This window comes from Anolis sagrei, chromosome 3, assembly GCF_037176765.1.
Source record: "Anolis sagrei isolate rAnoSag1 chromosome 3, rAnoSag1.mat, whole genome shotgun sequence".
Lineage (NCBI taxonomy): Eukaryota > Metazoa > Chordata > Lepidosauria > Squamata > Dactyloidae > Anolis > Anolis sagrei.
The window spans coordinates 30,387,587-30,405,437 of record NC_090023.1 but is presented as its reverse complement, the minus strand read 5'-3'; the positions used below and the strand labels follow the sequence as shown (position 1 = coordinate 30,405,437).

The following is a 17,851-nucleotide window of genomic DNA, read 5'->3' as shown; positions in this document are numbered from 1 at the left end:
TGTTTCTGAAAGATTCACAAGGACACATTCCTTGGAGAGGCCCTTCACAGTCTTTCTCAGAGCAACTGTCTGAAGATGATTTGTCAGGTGCAGAAGTTAATGAGAGTCAAGTTAACGAGAATGTAGATAGAAGGCAAAGTTTTTGTAAACAGAGGCAAAGTGCTCAGGCGCAAAGAAGATCAGTTCATTTACAGGAAAAGAAAGATAAGAAACCTTTATCTGGTGGTAAGATCAAGAGAAATGTTTTCCTTTCGGTTCTGGGACCTGGAAAAGCCTTATATTGATTCATGGGAAAGAGTTGCCTCAGTTGGGTCAACATTGGAATTTCATGACGGTCTTGCTTTCAAGTGTTCTTAGTACTAAATTTTTGTCAAGCACCTGTTTTGTGTATTACATTTTTCATGCTGCCTTGTTTCATGGATTGTTGTTCCAATGGATCTTATTATGTCTTGAAGCTCATGACTATTTTGTTTTGGAAACTTTACTGTTTTTGCTAATTTTACTTCTTTGTATACATATATTCTTCAATAAAGTGCTTGCTGATTTTACCAAGCTGGTGTGGTGTTTAAGGTTAGAGGTATTCCTGCTCTGGTGTACAACAAGCAGGCAATTGCCATTAAGTCCTCTAAAGTGAGTCATCTGAGGGTGAGGAGGCTTTGAACAAGCATGGTTCCCTACCTCTGTCTTTTAAACTGCTGGATTCCTTGCCATCAGTCAGCTAATTCTGGACTCTTTCTGGAGTCATCTTTATCAGCTTTTGGTCACCCAACCTCATAGAGAAACACATACATTTCAACTTTGTTACCTTTGACAGCATTGTGTACAAGGCATCTTACATTAGAGTCAGATAACCATCATGTTTATTAGGACATTTCATCTTAACACTTAACCCATTGTCCATGAGAAAATATCTCATCTTTAGCCTCCAGGGATTAAGCTCCTTAAAAGTGGTTGAACAAATCTTAACTATAATAATAGCATGTTGGCATATACCTACCCTTATCGTAATTAATCAGCATTGTAGGACAGCACGTCAGGGCTATGAGGAACGATCTTCCACTCTTTACTCAGACAGCATCTCTGGCAGCACTTGAGGCATGCTAAAATATATTTTTGTGGCTCTGACTTTGCTCTTTTATGCTCTCCTACCACCCACGCAACACACTATCAAATAAAATTCTTAGATCTTATCATTATGTTTGATGTACTAGATATCTTTGTCTTCTGCACATTTGCAGAATGCTCATCAGGTGTCATCTAATGCTCTAACTCACAGGGTTATCTCTTGACTGCCTTTGTTGTTTATGCTTACATACTTTAAAGGGGTCCAGACTTGAAGCTAAACAAGTTTTTATTTATTTTAGTTTAGTGTAAGATGGATATTGTCAAAAATTGTATGTTCTATATCAGTGGTTCTCAATCTTCCTAATGCTGCAACCCCTTAATAAAGTTCCTCATGTTGTGGTGACCCCCAATCATAGCATTATTTTTTGTTGCTACTTCATAACTGTAATTTGCTACTGTTATGAATCGTAATGTACATATCTGATATGCAGGATGTATTTTCATTCACTGGACCAAATTTGGCATAAATACCCGATACACCCAAACTTGAATACTGATGTTTGATTTTGTTATTTGGGAATAGTAGTTGCTGGGATTTATAGTTCACATACTATAAATTCCATCTGAACTCCACCTATGATGGAATTGAACCAATCTTAGCACACAGAACTCCCATGACCAGGCCCGTAGCCAGGATTTTGTTTCAGGGGGGCTGAGTTTGGTTCGGGGGGGGGGCGAGTCTGAGTGAAAGAGGGTCTACCCTATGAGTGAAAGAGGGTCTACCCTAGCAAACCTTTTGTATCATTACCCCAATGCCCCCATGCATATGGGATATATTGAGCATAGTGATCAGATCATGATATGAATAAACATAACAGTTTAAATAATGTACCAGTAAGGCCTTCTTGCGGACCACCATCCGAATTTCAGGGGGGGGGGCTGAAGCCCCCAAGCCCCCCCCCCCCCCGGGGCTACATGCCTGCCCATGACGAACAGAAAATACTAGAAGGGTTTGATAGGCATTGACCTTGAGTTTTGGAGTTGAAATTCACCTACATCCAGAGAGCACTATGGACCCAAACTATGATGGATCTCTACCAAACTTGGCACAAATACTCAATATGCCCAAATGTGAACACTGGTGGAATTGGAGAAAATAGACCTTGACATTTGGGAGTTGAAGTTTCTGGGATTTATAGTTCATCTACAGTCAAAGAGCATTCCGAACCCCAGTAATTATAGAATTGGGACAAACTTTCCACACAGAACCCCCATGCCTTGAAGGGAATTGCTGGTGTGAGCCTCCCTCCAACCTCGCACGCTCTCCCTCAGCTGCATGTGCACACCATGCTGCACACCCGCTTTCCCTGCCCCGTTTGGAGTCTCAGAAAGAGTCCTCCCCTTGGCTGAGAGGCTGGTCAATCACAGCTTGACCTGTAACAACCTTGCTGTATATTGTGTGTTGTGACATAGAGAAACAAAGGGATGGCTTGCCCAGATTTCAAAAATTGCACACTCTATAAGTATTTTATTATTTTATTCCCTTTGTAAGCTACTTTGAGTCCTGTTTATGGGAAGAGGCAGCACATAGTAGTAACAGTTGTATTACTACTAGTACTGTTACTGCTACTATTACTACTACTACTAATAACAACATCTGAGGCTACTGTGCTTTAATGCCATTAATTCAGCAGTGGCTCCTAGCAGGAAATAAGATTGGTAGGCTACTAGTCAGAGGAGTGGCAGTAAAGTCATATTAAATCTGCCCCTTTTCTCATTTATTTCTCTGAATTTAACCTGCATTTGATTGAATGCAAACTTCTCTTTTTAGCTTCAAGAACTTAAATGCAGTCAGCATGTATCAATTAGGGAAGAAAAAGGAAATAAATGTAGTGAGATGTTGTTCAGTGCTGTAATTGATAGAGTTGGACTTTGGCCTTGGAATAAATGTTTCCTCTCGTCATAATTATCGTTCGTTCTTCCAAATTTATGCATCATCATCAATTAGGCATGGTGCTTTGCTGTACAGGCACAAAAAGAGTCTTTTATTCAAGCCTGTGGAATCAAGGAATATAACCCATTAATATTCCAAGCATATTTAGACAATAATGTCCTTTCTTTCTTTCATTGTCTTGGTGCTAATTATAGAAAGGTTAAACAGTGTTTCCCAATCTCTTACGGAGTATATGTTGGGGGGGGGGGGTATCTTGCCCATGGACTGTGGCACAATCAGCCATAGAATCAATTCTTAATTAAGCTGTATTAAAGAGGCATTTTGTGAAGTTCAGAACTACTTTCTGGATAAAGAAAATGGAAAAGTTGGTATTTTACAATGCCTAAGAGTAGAGACAAGGGGTTTGAAAGCTCTGTTAACACCTCAGATCAATTTTGAATTGTTTGATGGCTGTTGGCAAAGAAACTAATTTGCAGACTTGGATATTTAATTGACATGTTTGAGACACTTTGAATTAAAAAGCATAGTGCACTCTGGTAAACTGTAAGGTTTCTAGATGGGGACAGAGTTCTGCAGCGCTGGTGTTTAGGAGCACTGTGAAATGATTTACCAGCTCCCTCTTGCAAGAAAGTAAAAGTCCTGTTGCAAATCCTGCCCCATCTACACTGACCATTTAATAACGTTTAAAACCTGTATTGAAGAAAGTGGTTTCACTGTTATACAGGAAATCCTGGAGCTGGTTTGAGCCCCATATGGTGATTACACAAACCAAAGAGCACTCGTGCACATTAAGGTTTTATTTTACATACTTTTGTGGGTTGTTGTTGTTTGGTGGCCACAGTTTGAAGCTAACTTCACATTGCATGAAATGGTCAGTGTAGATGTCTCAGAGTTTGTCTCCGACAGAAAGGGAATGGTCATATCATCCTGTATTGCCCCACTTACTAGAGCCACAGAACTCCATTGCCTAGGGAAGCTGACTGGCTTTTAAGGTAAGTTTCAGGAACATTTATAATGATGGGAATGGTGCCATGATCATAAATGCAAATATGAAACACTTATGCAGGCATAACTTACAGAACACCAGCCATAATTTTTATTGCATTTTAATATTATTTATTGAATGTAAGTTGCTTTGTAAAGTTGGAAAGGATATTTGAAAATATTCAAAGATAGTTGCCAAATAACTTTCTCAATTGTTAGAAAATATTGACAAGGAGAATCCTGGATGGGTGGCAATCTTCACCATTCATTAGTGATTCTGTATGTATAATGCCAATGATTTTGTTTTTTTATTTGATTTGCAGAAAAAATGAAATTTTCTATGCAAAAACTAACTTTTCTGTATAGAACATAAGTCTCTTGCACACAAAACAGCATTTTCTGTGCAAAAATATTACTTTCTATGCAGATAATACTGTTTACTGTATAGAAACGTATTTACTGTGCAGAAATACAGATTGTAGAGTTTCTGTGCAGAAAATGCTGTACTCTGTGCAAGAAATGGTGAATTTTTATAAAAAGAACAAATTTGAAAGTGGTCAGCCAAATATTTCCAAATATTTGATTTTAGGATTGTATGGCCAGCTACAAACTTACTGATGTAGGTACAAGTCTGATTGTCTTAAATGGTGCTGCCTTCTATACTTAATAAAACTGGGCTATAAATGACAGATTGCATATGAATATTCCTGGTTTCTTCAGAGGTAGTGTTAGTATGGAAAATTCTAACTGATTGAAACAAATTTCAGCAACTATGTTGATGCACTTGTTCTTGACTTATATGCCACCCAAAAGTATAATTTATATTGGTGACACTGTCTTGGGGAAGGCTGTACACTCTTAAATTGAGGCTGAAATATAAGTCTGATACTCTTTATTGGAAATCTTTGCTCCTTGGCACGAACATTTACAAATTCTAGAAAAGTGAACAGTTTTTAAAGAGTTGACATGTGTGTTTATTTTTGGATGAGTTATTAAAATGAGACTGAACTACCGATATTTGAAGAAAAAATCTACAGGAAATGCATTTGAAAACATTCATTACACAAATGCACTAAATCCATGCTTTAGTCAATGAAATTCTGGAGACAAATCTAGCGTTCTCTTCAGGCATTATGAAAATGGGAAACACTTTTAGGAATAGCCGTGGGCAATATCTGTCCTTTTTATGATTCCCCACGAACTGGGAGCAGTCCTGAATCTCAATGCATAATTGATTGAATCTAAAGGCAGCCATCTGTAGTGTTTCCAGTGTTGGCTAACTTTTGCGGATTTGATTATTCAGATTTGATTAATATGTTTTTGCTAGTAATCTCTATGGTCAAAGAGTCATGCTGTGTGACCAAGAGATCATGCTGAATGACCAAGAGATCCTAGAGAAAACACCTCTCCCAGAATCTCTTAAGTCCTCCAGTGTGATTAAATTGACCACAGTCAGATTGACCACAGAGTCAGACCCAGAGGTTCTTGAATGTATATGCTGAGTTTAGGAAAGACTGAAACAAGAAAAAAAATCAATGAGTCCAGTGGGAAGGACTCATTACTCTACTGCTGATTAAATGCAAACTTCTTTCCCACTTGGAACTCAGTTTGCAGCAACCGAAGTAAACCAGGTGCTTCATCACATGAGAGAATGAATCTACTTTAAATCTGGTTTCTCCCTCCTACAGTATTCTGTGGTTTGTAGTATAGGGAGGAGCCTTTAACAGCCTCACTAAACTACAAACCCCAGAATTCTGCAGGAGGCAGAGACTGGATTTAAAGTGTATTTATTCTCTAGTGTGATGAAGTACCAAGGACAGGGGAAGAAACAAGAAACCGGGACATTTTAAAAGCAGCTTGGTAAGTGGGGTGCCAAAGGATGGATAGGGACAGTCCCTACCAAACTCAGCCAGTTTGAAGATATATGATGAAAAGAACTTGATGAATTTAAAACAACTTTGTGAAGGTGAGTGAAACCAATATTGACAGGTCTGGGCCTTTGAGTGCTTTCCTCTTCCAAGCATGATTGACTACCCTTGTGTTTTTCAGCTATTTTGGTATGAATTGGGGTTGCCATCTCTGTCTCATGAAATGTTCTTATTCTTTAACAACTACATGGCAGGCATACTGAAAAAATTTCCCCCTCTCTCTTCCCCTTTCCCATGGTGGGAAAAGACTGTTCATATTGGCTGGAGCAGGTGGGAAAGAATGTCATTTCAAATCATTTTTGAAGAAGTGGCCAACATTCACAAATTACTTAGAAAAAAACTTGAGATTTAAAAAAATGTAAATGTTGAAGAAAACCAAACGGCTTCTTAAATCCAGCACAGAATCAGATGTTCATGAACTCATTGGTTTTAATGGACTTGCATACTTATGTGTTGGATTTAACCCAGCGAAGCTCCAAGACACATAGTCAAGTATTTACATATTCCTTAGCAGCCCTTTGGATACTTACCACCATGACTGATTTTAATAGTTCACATATGTAATTGAAGTCATAATTTGTACTTTAATTTTAAAAAATTGAAAATATTTTTTTGTTGAAACAATTGAAAAAGCAAATGATCCAACACAGTGTTTCTCAACCTGGGGGTCAGGACCTCTGGAGGGAGTCATGAGAATGGTGTCAGAGGGGTCACCAAAGACCATCAGAAAACGCAGTTAGTCATGGGGGTTCTGTTTGGCATGTTTGGCCCAATTCTATCGTTGATGGGGTTTAGAATGCTCTTTGATTGTAGGTGAACTATAAATCCCAGCAATTACAACTCCCAAATGCCAAGGTCTGTTTTCCTCAAACTCCACCAGTGTTCACATTTGGAATTATTGAGTATTCGTGCCAAGTTTGGTCCAGATCCATCATTGTTTGAATCCACAGTGCTGTCTGGATGTAGGTGAACTACAACTCCAAAACTCAAGGTCAATGCCCACCAAACCCTTCCACTATTTTCTATTGGTCATATAGGAGTTCTGTGTGTGCCAAGTTTGGTTAAATTCCATCATTGATGGAGTTCAGAATATTCTTGATTGTAGATGAACTATAAATCCCAGCATCTACAACTCCCAAATGATAAAATCAATCCCCTCCCAACCCCACCAATATTCACACTTGGGCGCATCAGGTATTTGTGCCAAATTTTGGTCTAGTTAATGAAAATACATCCTGCATATCAGATAGTTACATTACAATTAGCAAACTTAGTTATGAAGTAGCAACAAAAATGTTATGGTTGGATCACCACAACATGAGGAACTGTATTAAGGGGTTGTGGCATTAGGAAAGTTGAGAAACACTCATCTAACACAAAGCAAATTACTACAGGCTTGCAGTAATTTTTTTTAAAATTACTTACTTAAAAATTCAAATTCAATAGGATGGATAAAAGGGACTACTTACGAGTGAGGACTTGTGATTTCTTTTTATTAGTTCTGCAAAATTAGTCAAGTTTGATGGCTTTCCCCACCCGCACTTCACATGTTCTCCTTTCAGTCTTCTTTTGTTGTTGAGTCTTGCAAACACAAGCTACTTACCAGCTTAGCAACTTGTTATATCTCAAGTAACGTGTGCATTTTGCACAGAAGGAGCAAATAAGGAGGTTCCTCCCCTCTTTCATTCTGTAATCTGCACAATAATTTTAATATGCAAAGACAGTGGGTTGGAAAGTGGCAGAATAAATACCTAGGGGACAAGTGGGGTTTAAGGCTCAATATCCCCTCCCCCCTAAAAAACTGTGGGCTCTCATCCTGGGGGAGAAAGCAAGGCTGTTCTTAACAACATCTGGGACTGAGCATAGTTATCTTAATCACCAGCCAGGCCAAGCAGAGATCCATTATTGCGCACAGTAGTGGGACTTAGTAAAGGAGGCTAATTAGGAAAATTGGGAGAGAGAATACATTGGGGGGTCAACTTCGCTGTCAGTTTTTATTGCTTGAAGATTTTTAGTTTTCCCTTAATCTTACAGAGACTCAGAGACATCAGGTTAATGAGTAAGCTGCACAAGGAACAGTATTTAATAATCAGATGAAATGGGAGAAGTGTGGTTAAATGGATGGAAACCGCCATTCTCTCGCCAGCTCTCTGGGAGGAACAAATGCAGACTTTCAGAGTGTTAATTAGATAGTCAATACCGTGTATAGCAAGTCAGCAGTGCAAATGCAGAATTAAATATACAGCTCTCCACATCAAAAAAAGAATTCCTTTCCACTCTGGAAATCATTGTCTACAATTACAGGCAAAAGCAGGGCAATTCAATTCCAGCGGCTGGCTAATTGGGCCTCTAGCTTTAAATGCACAGTGAATGCAGTAATTCAAGTATTATCGAGTTTCCATTTATTCTGCAAAGTAAAATAAATGGAATTGAGCTGTGAGCTATGGATGGGATGGAATATCTATATACAGAGAAAAGGAGTGAGTGAGAGCACAAGTAGGCATTTGCATTTCTTGTTCACCCTTGTCTTATTCTGCGGTGTTTGGCAACTGTTAGACTTCTATTGCAAATTGACAGTATAACCTTCAGCATTGGCTGGCAAGTGAATTAATTTATAGCGGTATAGGAGATCCAGTACCTTAAGCTTTAAAAAGGAGAAAATGTCTCTTGTCATTCAAAAGTTAAGTCTCTAAAGAATTTGAATTTCCATAGTGGACACTTACTACAGAATTAGAAATGAGGTGGGTTGGAAATAAATTAAACAGACACAAGCACCATCCTTCTTACTATTACGGTTAGTCCTCCATATTCACTGGATTTAGGGGCAAAGTTTTTAAAAGCCATGAATTAAAAATGACTTTTATTTTTACCTAAGAGAACACCCCTCTAGGAATGTATGGGTCCCGCAGCATGACTCTGTGGTCAAATTCTTCAGGATGCTGACCATAGAATGGCTCTAGATGACCTAGGGTGGTGGTTCTCAACCTTCCTAATGCCGTGCCCCCTTAATACAGTTCCTTATGTTGTGGTGACCCCCAACCATAACATTATTTTTGTTGCTACTTCATAACTAACTTTGCTACTGTTATGAATCGTAATGTAACTATCTGATATGCAGGATCATACACTGGACTAAAATTGGTACAAATACCCGATACACCCAAGTTTGAATATTGGTGGGGTTGGGGGGGGGGATTGATTTTGCCATTTGGGAGTTGTAGTTGCTGGCATTTATAGTTCATCTACAATCAAAGAGCATTCTGAACTCCACCAATGGTGGAATTTAACCAAACCTGGCACACACAGGACTCCCATGAACAACAGAAAATAGTGGAAGGGTTTGGGGGGCACTGACCTTGGGTTTTGGAGTTGTTGTTCACCTACATCCAGAGAGCACTGTGGACTCAAGCAATGATGGATCTGGACCAAACTTGGCACGAATACTCAATATGCCCAAATGTAAACACTGGTGGAATTTGGGGAAAGAGATTTGACATTTGGAAATTGTAGTTGCTGGGATTTATAGTTCACCTACACCCAAAGAGCATCCTGAACCCCACCAACAATAGAATTGGGCCAAACTTCCCACTCAAAACTCCCATAACACACACTGTGTTTTCTGATAGTCTTTGGCAACCCCTCAGACATCCCCATTGCGACACCCCCCCCCCCCAGGGGTCCCAACCCTCAGGTTGAGAAACACTGACCTAGAGATTCATATAGAGAAGACTTTAATCAAATCCAAGAATAATCAAGCCCACAAACTTAAAATCCACACATATGGAGGGCCAACAGTATCATTATTATTGTTATTATTAGTTGTTATAGTAATAGTAGTAGTCATAGCAAAGAAAATAAATCACCCTTTATTCACTAGCAGCACTTACTTGATGATGTAGATTTTTATCTCCAAAGAACCACAAGGAACCCAATTTCCAGCCTTAGCGGGAAGGTCAGTGATTAAAGTGATAATGAAAAATAAATAGAAATGAATAGTTGGCATTGTATAAATTCCTGTAGAGATCTAAGCACCCATTCCTCTGTGAGAAAACCGACAGGCCAGGTGAGGTTAATTTATGGAGATGGCTGAGAAAATAAACAATCGTCTACTCCCCTCTGCAAGCAGTTCATGTGGTCTTTATATCCATTAAGGTTTACCCTTACTAAATTAATGGAGTCTTTTGTGCAAGTTAGCTTTGGGTTTTTCATGAACATCGGCGTAGGTATGTTGAAATATCCATGAAAAGTGGACATATAGTACAAGGTGAGGAATGTATCTCAATTGTACAAGTTGGGCAAGCCTATTCTGAACAAATCCTGCCAAGAAAATCCTGTGATATTGTTGCCTTAGAGTTAGCATAGGTTAGAAATGACTTGAAGGCACACAACAACAAATTCTATATATGCAGTCCTCAAGTTGCAAAATCTGACTTACAAATGACTCCTAGTTAAGAACGGGGGTGAGACAACAGGAAGTGAGAGGAATCTACCCCACAGAAGGCAAATTCCCTCCGGAAAGAGTTATCACAGGGAAAAGGCATTCCCATTAAAGTTTTAGCACCAGTCCTTGTTTCCACAACAAGTCATTTTTTCCCCTCAAAATCCAATTATCACAGGGACTGCCTGTACTTACAAAGAGACCAGTTTGTATAGTGCACTAGGGGTTCTTAGCACTTTGATCCTTAAGCATATAGGACTTTCTTTCTTGATTAGGTATTTGGGAGGAGCTGTAGGATCTGCTGTTGTGGCCCATGTTTTGTGCAGAAACGATTCCAGATTAAATCCTTCACATTTCCAGGTAAAGCTGGGAAAGTTTGGACAGCTACTGCTACTGCAGATGAAAGCTGTGAAAAGTATGGTTGTTGGATGGTCTATCACATCATCCATCATCATTACTGATGATGGGTAGGGTTAATGGACATTGAAGGGCAACTGCATCTGGAGAACACATGTTCTTTATCCTTGCCTCATAGTCTGGCTTGGTACATCATATCTTTCATTTGAATGGAGATTAGGTGGTTCAAGTAATTTGCACCTAATAGATTTTTTTTTAATTTTCAAGGTACTATCAAATGTCCTGAAATTGGTGGCACTTCATATGAGCAGCTAGTGCAGCAGATATTTTTTTTAAAGAGTATACTTCTACAATCCAGTGTTTATGGTTCAAAAAGATAATTACTTCAAGTTCTGCATATTACATATCAGGGATGAGTGATGTGAAGCAGCTTGTGATGTATGACTGGGAGTGACTGCTGCTTCTTTCCCCTCTGACCAGTGTGAAGTCTTGGCTCTGCCTTTTCCTCTCCTCTGCTTTAGTTCCTACTGTTTATAGGTTTTCCCAATAATGTAGATACCTTCATTTGTATTAGTTTGGGTGGAGCATAAAAACCCCTAGAGGCCAATGTTAGTTGGTCTATTGCATTTGCCTTTATAGAACTCCTTTGCTGGATGACTCCTTTTCCTGCAACAGAGCTACAAAGAATAGAGAAAATTGTCTGGCAATCCCAGGCCAAAGCAATTCAAAAAACAGGCATCCTTAGCATCTGCATTCAGCAATATCCATATGCCATCAGTCCAAGAGACAACAGAAGCTTTTGGCCTAAGGAAGAAGACTGAGACAGATTATAACCATCGCTTTTCACCAGTGGCAAGAGACTTTCAAAGACTCCAGAGAGATAACAGCAAATTTTGCTTTTATAATGTATTGTTTTGAGATATCCTATAATAGTCCTGGGTGGAGTTAGTCCTTTATTCACCTTGTTTCAGTAAACTAATTTTGGTTAGCTTTTCACTTTGCCTAAAGTGCCTCTGACTGCTAAGAGTCTTAATCTTAACAGAAGGTATCAGATAGCCCCCAAGTTAAGCCAGACACTGTTGTTTTTCCCAAAGGCTCGGGCATACCATCACAACCAGGAAATGTTACACATAGTATTTGCAGACACATTCAAAATTGAAGATGTTTGTGTGTTTGTGTGTGTGCGTGCGCAGAACTGAAGGTACTCCCAAGATTCTGGGAGTTGAGTTTGAAAAAATTTGGGAGTTGTAATCTGAAAAAGGAACTTTGCAAGCTCTTAGAAAACCAGTTAGTTTCTAGACAGGAATAATATAGTTTCAAAAACTGGTCAGTTTTTTTTTAAAAAAACAAAAACAAAACAGGATTAGGCTATTTTCAAAATAATAATGATATGCTTTGGTGAGTGGTCCTTCTGACTGGGGATTCTGGGAGCTGTTCTTCAAAAGGCAACTTTTCCAAATTCTGAAATCTATGAATTAATGTATATAGAATGCACCCGTGCAGTAGGATATTTGCATGGAGATTAAGCTGTTGAGCATAGTGTGTACATTAGGATGAAACTGCACATAGAGTCAAGCCATGAGCAATTTAGAAGATTTTTGTTTTTTTTCTACAAGACCTGTATTTCAGAAGTATGGGTGGCTTAAAAAAGCATGCCACAGAATAACTGTTATTCTGTACCATGTTGATATCTGTTAACATATCTGTTAGTATGTTAAGACCTGGCTTCCTTGAGTTCTGGATGAATTATAGGCACAGCACCTGTTTTGGAACATTTCATCACCCCATATCCCTCTCTCCCTGCCAACTCAATGCATGAAGAACTGAAATATATTATCCCACTGGGAAACAAAAGCTTTGAGTTGATTGATTGCTTTTCATGGTGAATATATGAAGGGTTGTTATGACTCGGTCTAAAACTTGTATCAGGGTGGGCATACAATGTGCAGTTGAAAGTAGGGCTGGTCCTGCTTGCATGAGAATTGGAAGCTGAGTTTGCAAATGCTATTTTTAACTGCAGTACCCAGAGTCCCCCACATTGACTGATAGATTCTGAGAATTTCCATCCAAAGTAGAACATTTTCAAGCTCTGCACTGGGACAGTGTTATCATGAAGGGCATAAAAATAGGTCTGAACAGTTGAGGGTTTTGTACTGTTTCAAATTCCCAGTCCTGTATTCTGTTCTACATCTTCCTATGTCATTCAAACATAATTATTCTAGTAAGAATGCTATTGGGAATGCTATTTGAGGGCGAGTTTGGAAGGCCTTTCCTATTATTTTGAAATTATTAGGATTTGATATCCAGGCCCAAGATACTTGATAAGTAAGGAAATTAATATTATCAAGTTCCGTACGCTGATGTGATCATGATTTTGGTAGACAAGAGCGCAATGTTGACTCAAAGGAAAGGGCTAATAACTTTAGTAAATATTAAGCCTATTGCTTTTGGCCTGTAGGGAAATTACTTGAGTAGTTTAATTTCCAACCTGCTATTTGATATTGGTTGGTCTGTGATTTTTTCTTATTCAAATTATTTTTCAATAATGGATGCAGCTATCACATTTATTAGATAAACATTAATAAACATAGTTCAGAGAGACAGGCATGTCTGTCAAATGGATGACAGACTAATCCCCCATCTTTTAAAAAATTATTTATTTTTCATTTGTATTCTGTTGAGTGGGAAATGTGAATTGCTTTGAGCAATGTATAATCACAGTGCTTTAAGTATAGCTTTAGAATATAACCACTAATCTTAATTGGATTACTTTGGAATAACTGCTCTGAGGATTTTAGCCCTAGCTTGCTTGTCTAGGAAAGTTCAGAATTTAACAGCGTTTTTAAGACTGAGGAAATTCACCTGTATTTTTGACATCAAGGAGGAATGCTTGGGAGAGCAAAGTTCAAATTTGTGCAGAGAAATGGCAGAACAAAAATGTTATGATGGTGTTAACTGCCATCAGTGAACATGCCAACAATGATCTAACTATGCCAATATGGCAGACTTGAATGGTATCTCTCTGCAATCATTTCAACACATTCGGGAAATTATAAAAGTAGAAGTTGTTTTTGTTTATTCGTTCAGTCACTTCCGACTCTTTATGACCTCATGGACCAGCTCATGCCAGATCTCCGTGGCCACCCCCAGCTCCTTCAAAGTCAAGACAGTAACTTCAAGGATACCATCCATCCATCTTGTCCTTGGTCAGCCCCTCTTCCTTTTTCCTTCCATTTTCCCCAGCATCATTGTCTTCTCCAAGCTTTCCTGCCTTCTCATTATGTGGCCAAAGTACTTGATCTTTCCCTCTAATATCCTTCTCTCCAATGAGCAGTCAGGCTTTATTTCCTGGAGGATGGACTGGTTGGATCTTCTTGCGGTCCAAGGCACTCCCAGAATTTTCCTCCAACACCACAGTTCAAAAGCATCTATCATCCATTGCTCAGCCTTCCTTATGGCCCACCTCTCACATCCATAGGTTGCTATGGGGAATATCATTGCTTTAACTATGCAGATCTTTGTTGCTATTGTAATGTGTCTACTCTTCACTATTTTTTCAAGATTGGTCATTGCTCTCCTCCCAAGAAGTAAACATCTTGTGATTTCCTGGCTGCAGTCTGTGTCTGCAGTAATCTTTGCACCTAGAAGTATATATGGAAAATGGTCTTCCAGATATTATTGACCTGCATCTCCCATGATTCCTCACCACTTAATATATTGGCTGGGGCCTAATAAAATTGGAGGACCCAAGTTAGTAAAGAGGATGAGCACCATATAATCAAACTGTTACTGATTGAAAAATGCCTAAGAGATCACAAGGGCCATCTCATCCAACCACATGCCATTCAAGAACATACAATCAAAGCACCAGGAGTGTTTTGTCCAGTTGTGGGTGTCATAATTTAAGAAGAATCTGAAGAACATGGCCAAGTTTCTAAAGGATCTGGAAATGAATGCAATATGAAGCTGGGCTTCTGGGAGTGCTTACCCTAAAGAAGAGAAGTTTGATATTTGGTCATCTTGAAATATCTCAGAAGGCTGTCACAAAGTAAATATATCAAATTACAAGAAAGGAAATTCTGATTATAAATTAGGAAGAATAACTGTTCAACAGTGGGATGCAATACTTTGTGGAAGTTTTTGAGCAGAGGGTGAACATGATTAGTGACCCCATCACATGAACTCGTCATCCAGTGTGGGTGACAGTGGGGGAATTCGTAAGGCAGTGTGGCTAATCCGGTAGGTAGCGAAGGAATCGGTAGCCCCACACCCCACAGCGCCTCCTTCCCCATCACATGGGAGAAGCATCATTGCCCAGCTTCCCCCTGTGCTCACCCCCATTGCTGATCCTGAGAACATGAGAAGCCTCCTGTATTCTCTTTGCCTCTTCTTAGGATGTTTCCAGCACAATTCAGGGATGGAGCTCCTCTGGAAGTAGCTCTGTGTCATTTGATGGGATCCAGCATCCCTGAACTGTGCTGGATACATCCTACGATGGGTAAAACCTCAATGTGATAAGGCCTTATCTGTCAGGAATGTTTTTACTGTGGATTTTTACACTAGCAGACGATGAGACTTTGGAGTACCTTCACCTTTACAATTCTGCACACACACAAACACTCCATGTAAAAAGAAGAGGTAATTGCCAAGAAATTTTATATTTGAAAAAAGGCAAGTGGGGAAAGCTGGAATTTCTCTTCCTCAGTATGTAAAAAGGCAGTTTAAAGCAGGTGTACTCTGTCATTTTTTTAAAAAAAATAATAAGAAAACCAGAATTAAGCTGATGATTGACATGCTGATCCCACAGACTCTTATTTCAATATACCTAATTGAACTCATTTCACAGTAAATGTACTCGGGATTTTAGCTTCAATCAAATTGCAGCTGAATTTTAATATGCAGAAATTGTGGGGTGCCTTGCTGGGAAGCGCAATGGCTAGAAATGTAGAAGGATAGTTTTAAGTTCTATTTTTGCTACTCGGTAAATATAGTTTAAATAATATTTCTGCACATGAAATTTCTGTGTTCTTTGTGCAATATTGGCTACTCCATATATATATGATTACCATTAAGCAGCTCTGGAATACAGACTTGCTTTATGAGCAAAGGTTAATTAGGGCCTGAAGGAAGCCTGGGGCAGAAAAGTACAGATGCAGTAACTGAGGTCCACTTGCCAATTTCCCTGATTATATAGCTGTTAAATTAAATGGAAGGCCAAGAAATCTGCTGCTTGCCCACACCAGACCATGGATCTTCCAAAAATCAATGTTTTGCAATAGAAAATCTGTATGCCCGGCATACAATTGAATCCCCAACTCCCACTTGGAAATATTTCAGTTCTTGTAGATCGAACAGGCAGCTTGAATTATTTAAAGGTGAACACTCCACTGCCAAACTTGTTACGGGAGCTGTGTTGACTCTGTAGCCTGTTGCCAAATCCCATCCTTGCACAGTGAGATCTTATAAATACAGGAGGCACACTAACCTGACTGTCTCCAAGAAATATGGCCTATGTGGGCCAGAATTTTGGCAGGACACAGCACTCTTGTTGACATTCAGGATGAATCGCATGAAGTGATACTTTCTGTGCAGTCAAACATCAGTCTAAAGGAGTTCAAACAAGAAAATTGAGATGTAGGACAGGTCCCCCTTTTCCGTTTATTTCTTGTACCACTGCAAAGGCTTAGAGAGTTAAGTGAAAAGAAGCAAATTAAAAAAGCATAAAATTCTAAAAATTAAAAACCTGAGATCATATTAATATTTTCCTTGGAGGCCGCCTTCTCAGTACATTTGGGCTGTGTCTAAACCAGGTAAAATACGCTGCTCTGGAGCTGTCCCAGGTACTTACTTAGACTATCCCTCTTAGCCCAAGGATGATGGTCCTCCAAGTATAGTGTCTTAGCTGTAGGTGGCTGTGGAGCCCTATTCTTGATCTACAGTGATGACATCGGTTTCCAGGTGGAAGGCGGTCCCAGTCAGGATTGGCTTGACATGCCTTCCTCTTAGCATATTTCTCCCTTTTGCCCTCCATTTGTGCCTCTTTGAATTCTGAAACCCTACTGGTCACAACTGATCTCCAGTTAGAGCACTCAAGGGCCAGGGCTTCCCAGTTCTCAGTGTCTATGCCATGGTTTTTAAGATTGGCTCTAAGCCCAACTTTACATCTCTTTTCCTGTCCACCAACATTACGTTTCCTATTCTCGCGTTGGGAGTTTAGTAATTGCTTTAGGAAACGGTGATTGGGCATTCAGACAATATAGCCAGTCCAGCGGAGTTCATGGCATAGGAGCATCTCTTTAATGCTGGTGGTCTTTCTTCTTCCAGTACGCTGATATTTGTCCACGTGTCTTACCAAGAGATGTGCAGGATTATTTGGAGGCAACACTGATGGAATCATTCCAGGAGTTGAGTGTGTCCCAGGTACACCACAGGGAGTCTCTATGTACTTGTGTAGAAACATCCCAAAGCTCTTTTGCTGTCTGCACAGCTGTTCAGACCAACAGTGCAATTTGATGTAAACCAGGTTTTGAAGAAATAGAATTCTTGTAGTTTATTCAGAGATACTCTAAAGCAGATTTTTAAAAAGTGGTTGTTTAGTAATGAAATGGTGAAGATTTATTTTGACTTAGGACAAAGAACCATTGAATTTAATGGGACTTGTAACCAAACATGTATACAACAACACTGTAAGAAATCTTATGACACAATTTATTTACCAGTATTTATTTGCCTGTCATTCTTTTGAAATGGGACTCAAACTACCTTACATCAAAGAAGGTGACATGGGACTATTGTTCAGCGGTGAAGCGAGGCTACAAAGTTCAAACTAGCATAAGACCAATTACTGATATAGTTTAATTGTATAAATTATTGTTAATTAATACATTGATTAAGTTACTAGTTAGGTCTTACCATTTGTAGCTCTAATAATAATAATAATAATAATAATAATAATATAAAATTTTATTTATATACCGCACTATCTCCCCGAGGGGACTCAGAGCGGTTCCCAGGTAAAAAACACTGAACATACAAAGTAAAAACAACATAACCACAAGATTAACAAAACAAAATATGCATAAAAATTGTCGCCATAACACACATATTAAAAGTAATCCTGCCTGT

At 39.1% G+C, this 17,851-nt stretch overlaps 1 protein-coding gene across 4 annotated transcripts in view; it reads left to right on the top strand.

The window, feature by feature from the left end:
- ATP8A2 (ATPase phospholipid transporting 8A2) overlaps positions 1-17,851 on the top strand; it is a 438,434-nt gene that overhangs the window by 159,654 nt on the left and 260,929 nt on the right. The gene's annotated exons all lie outside the window — the stretch shown is intronic.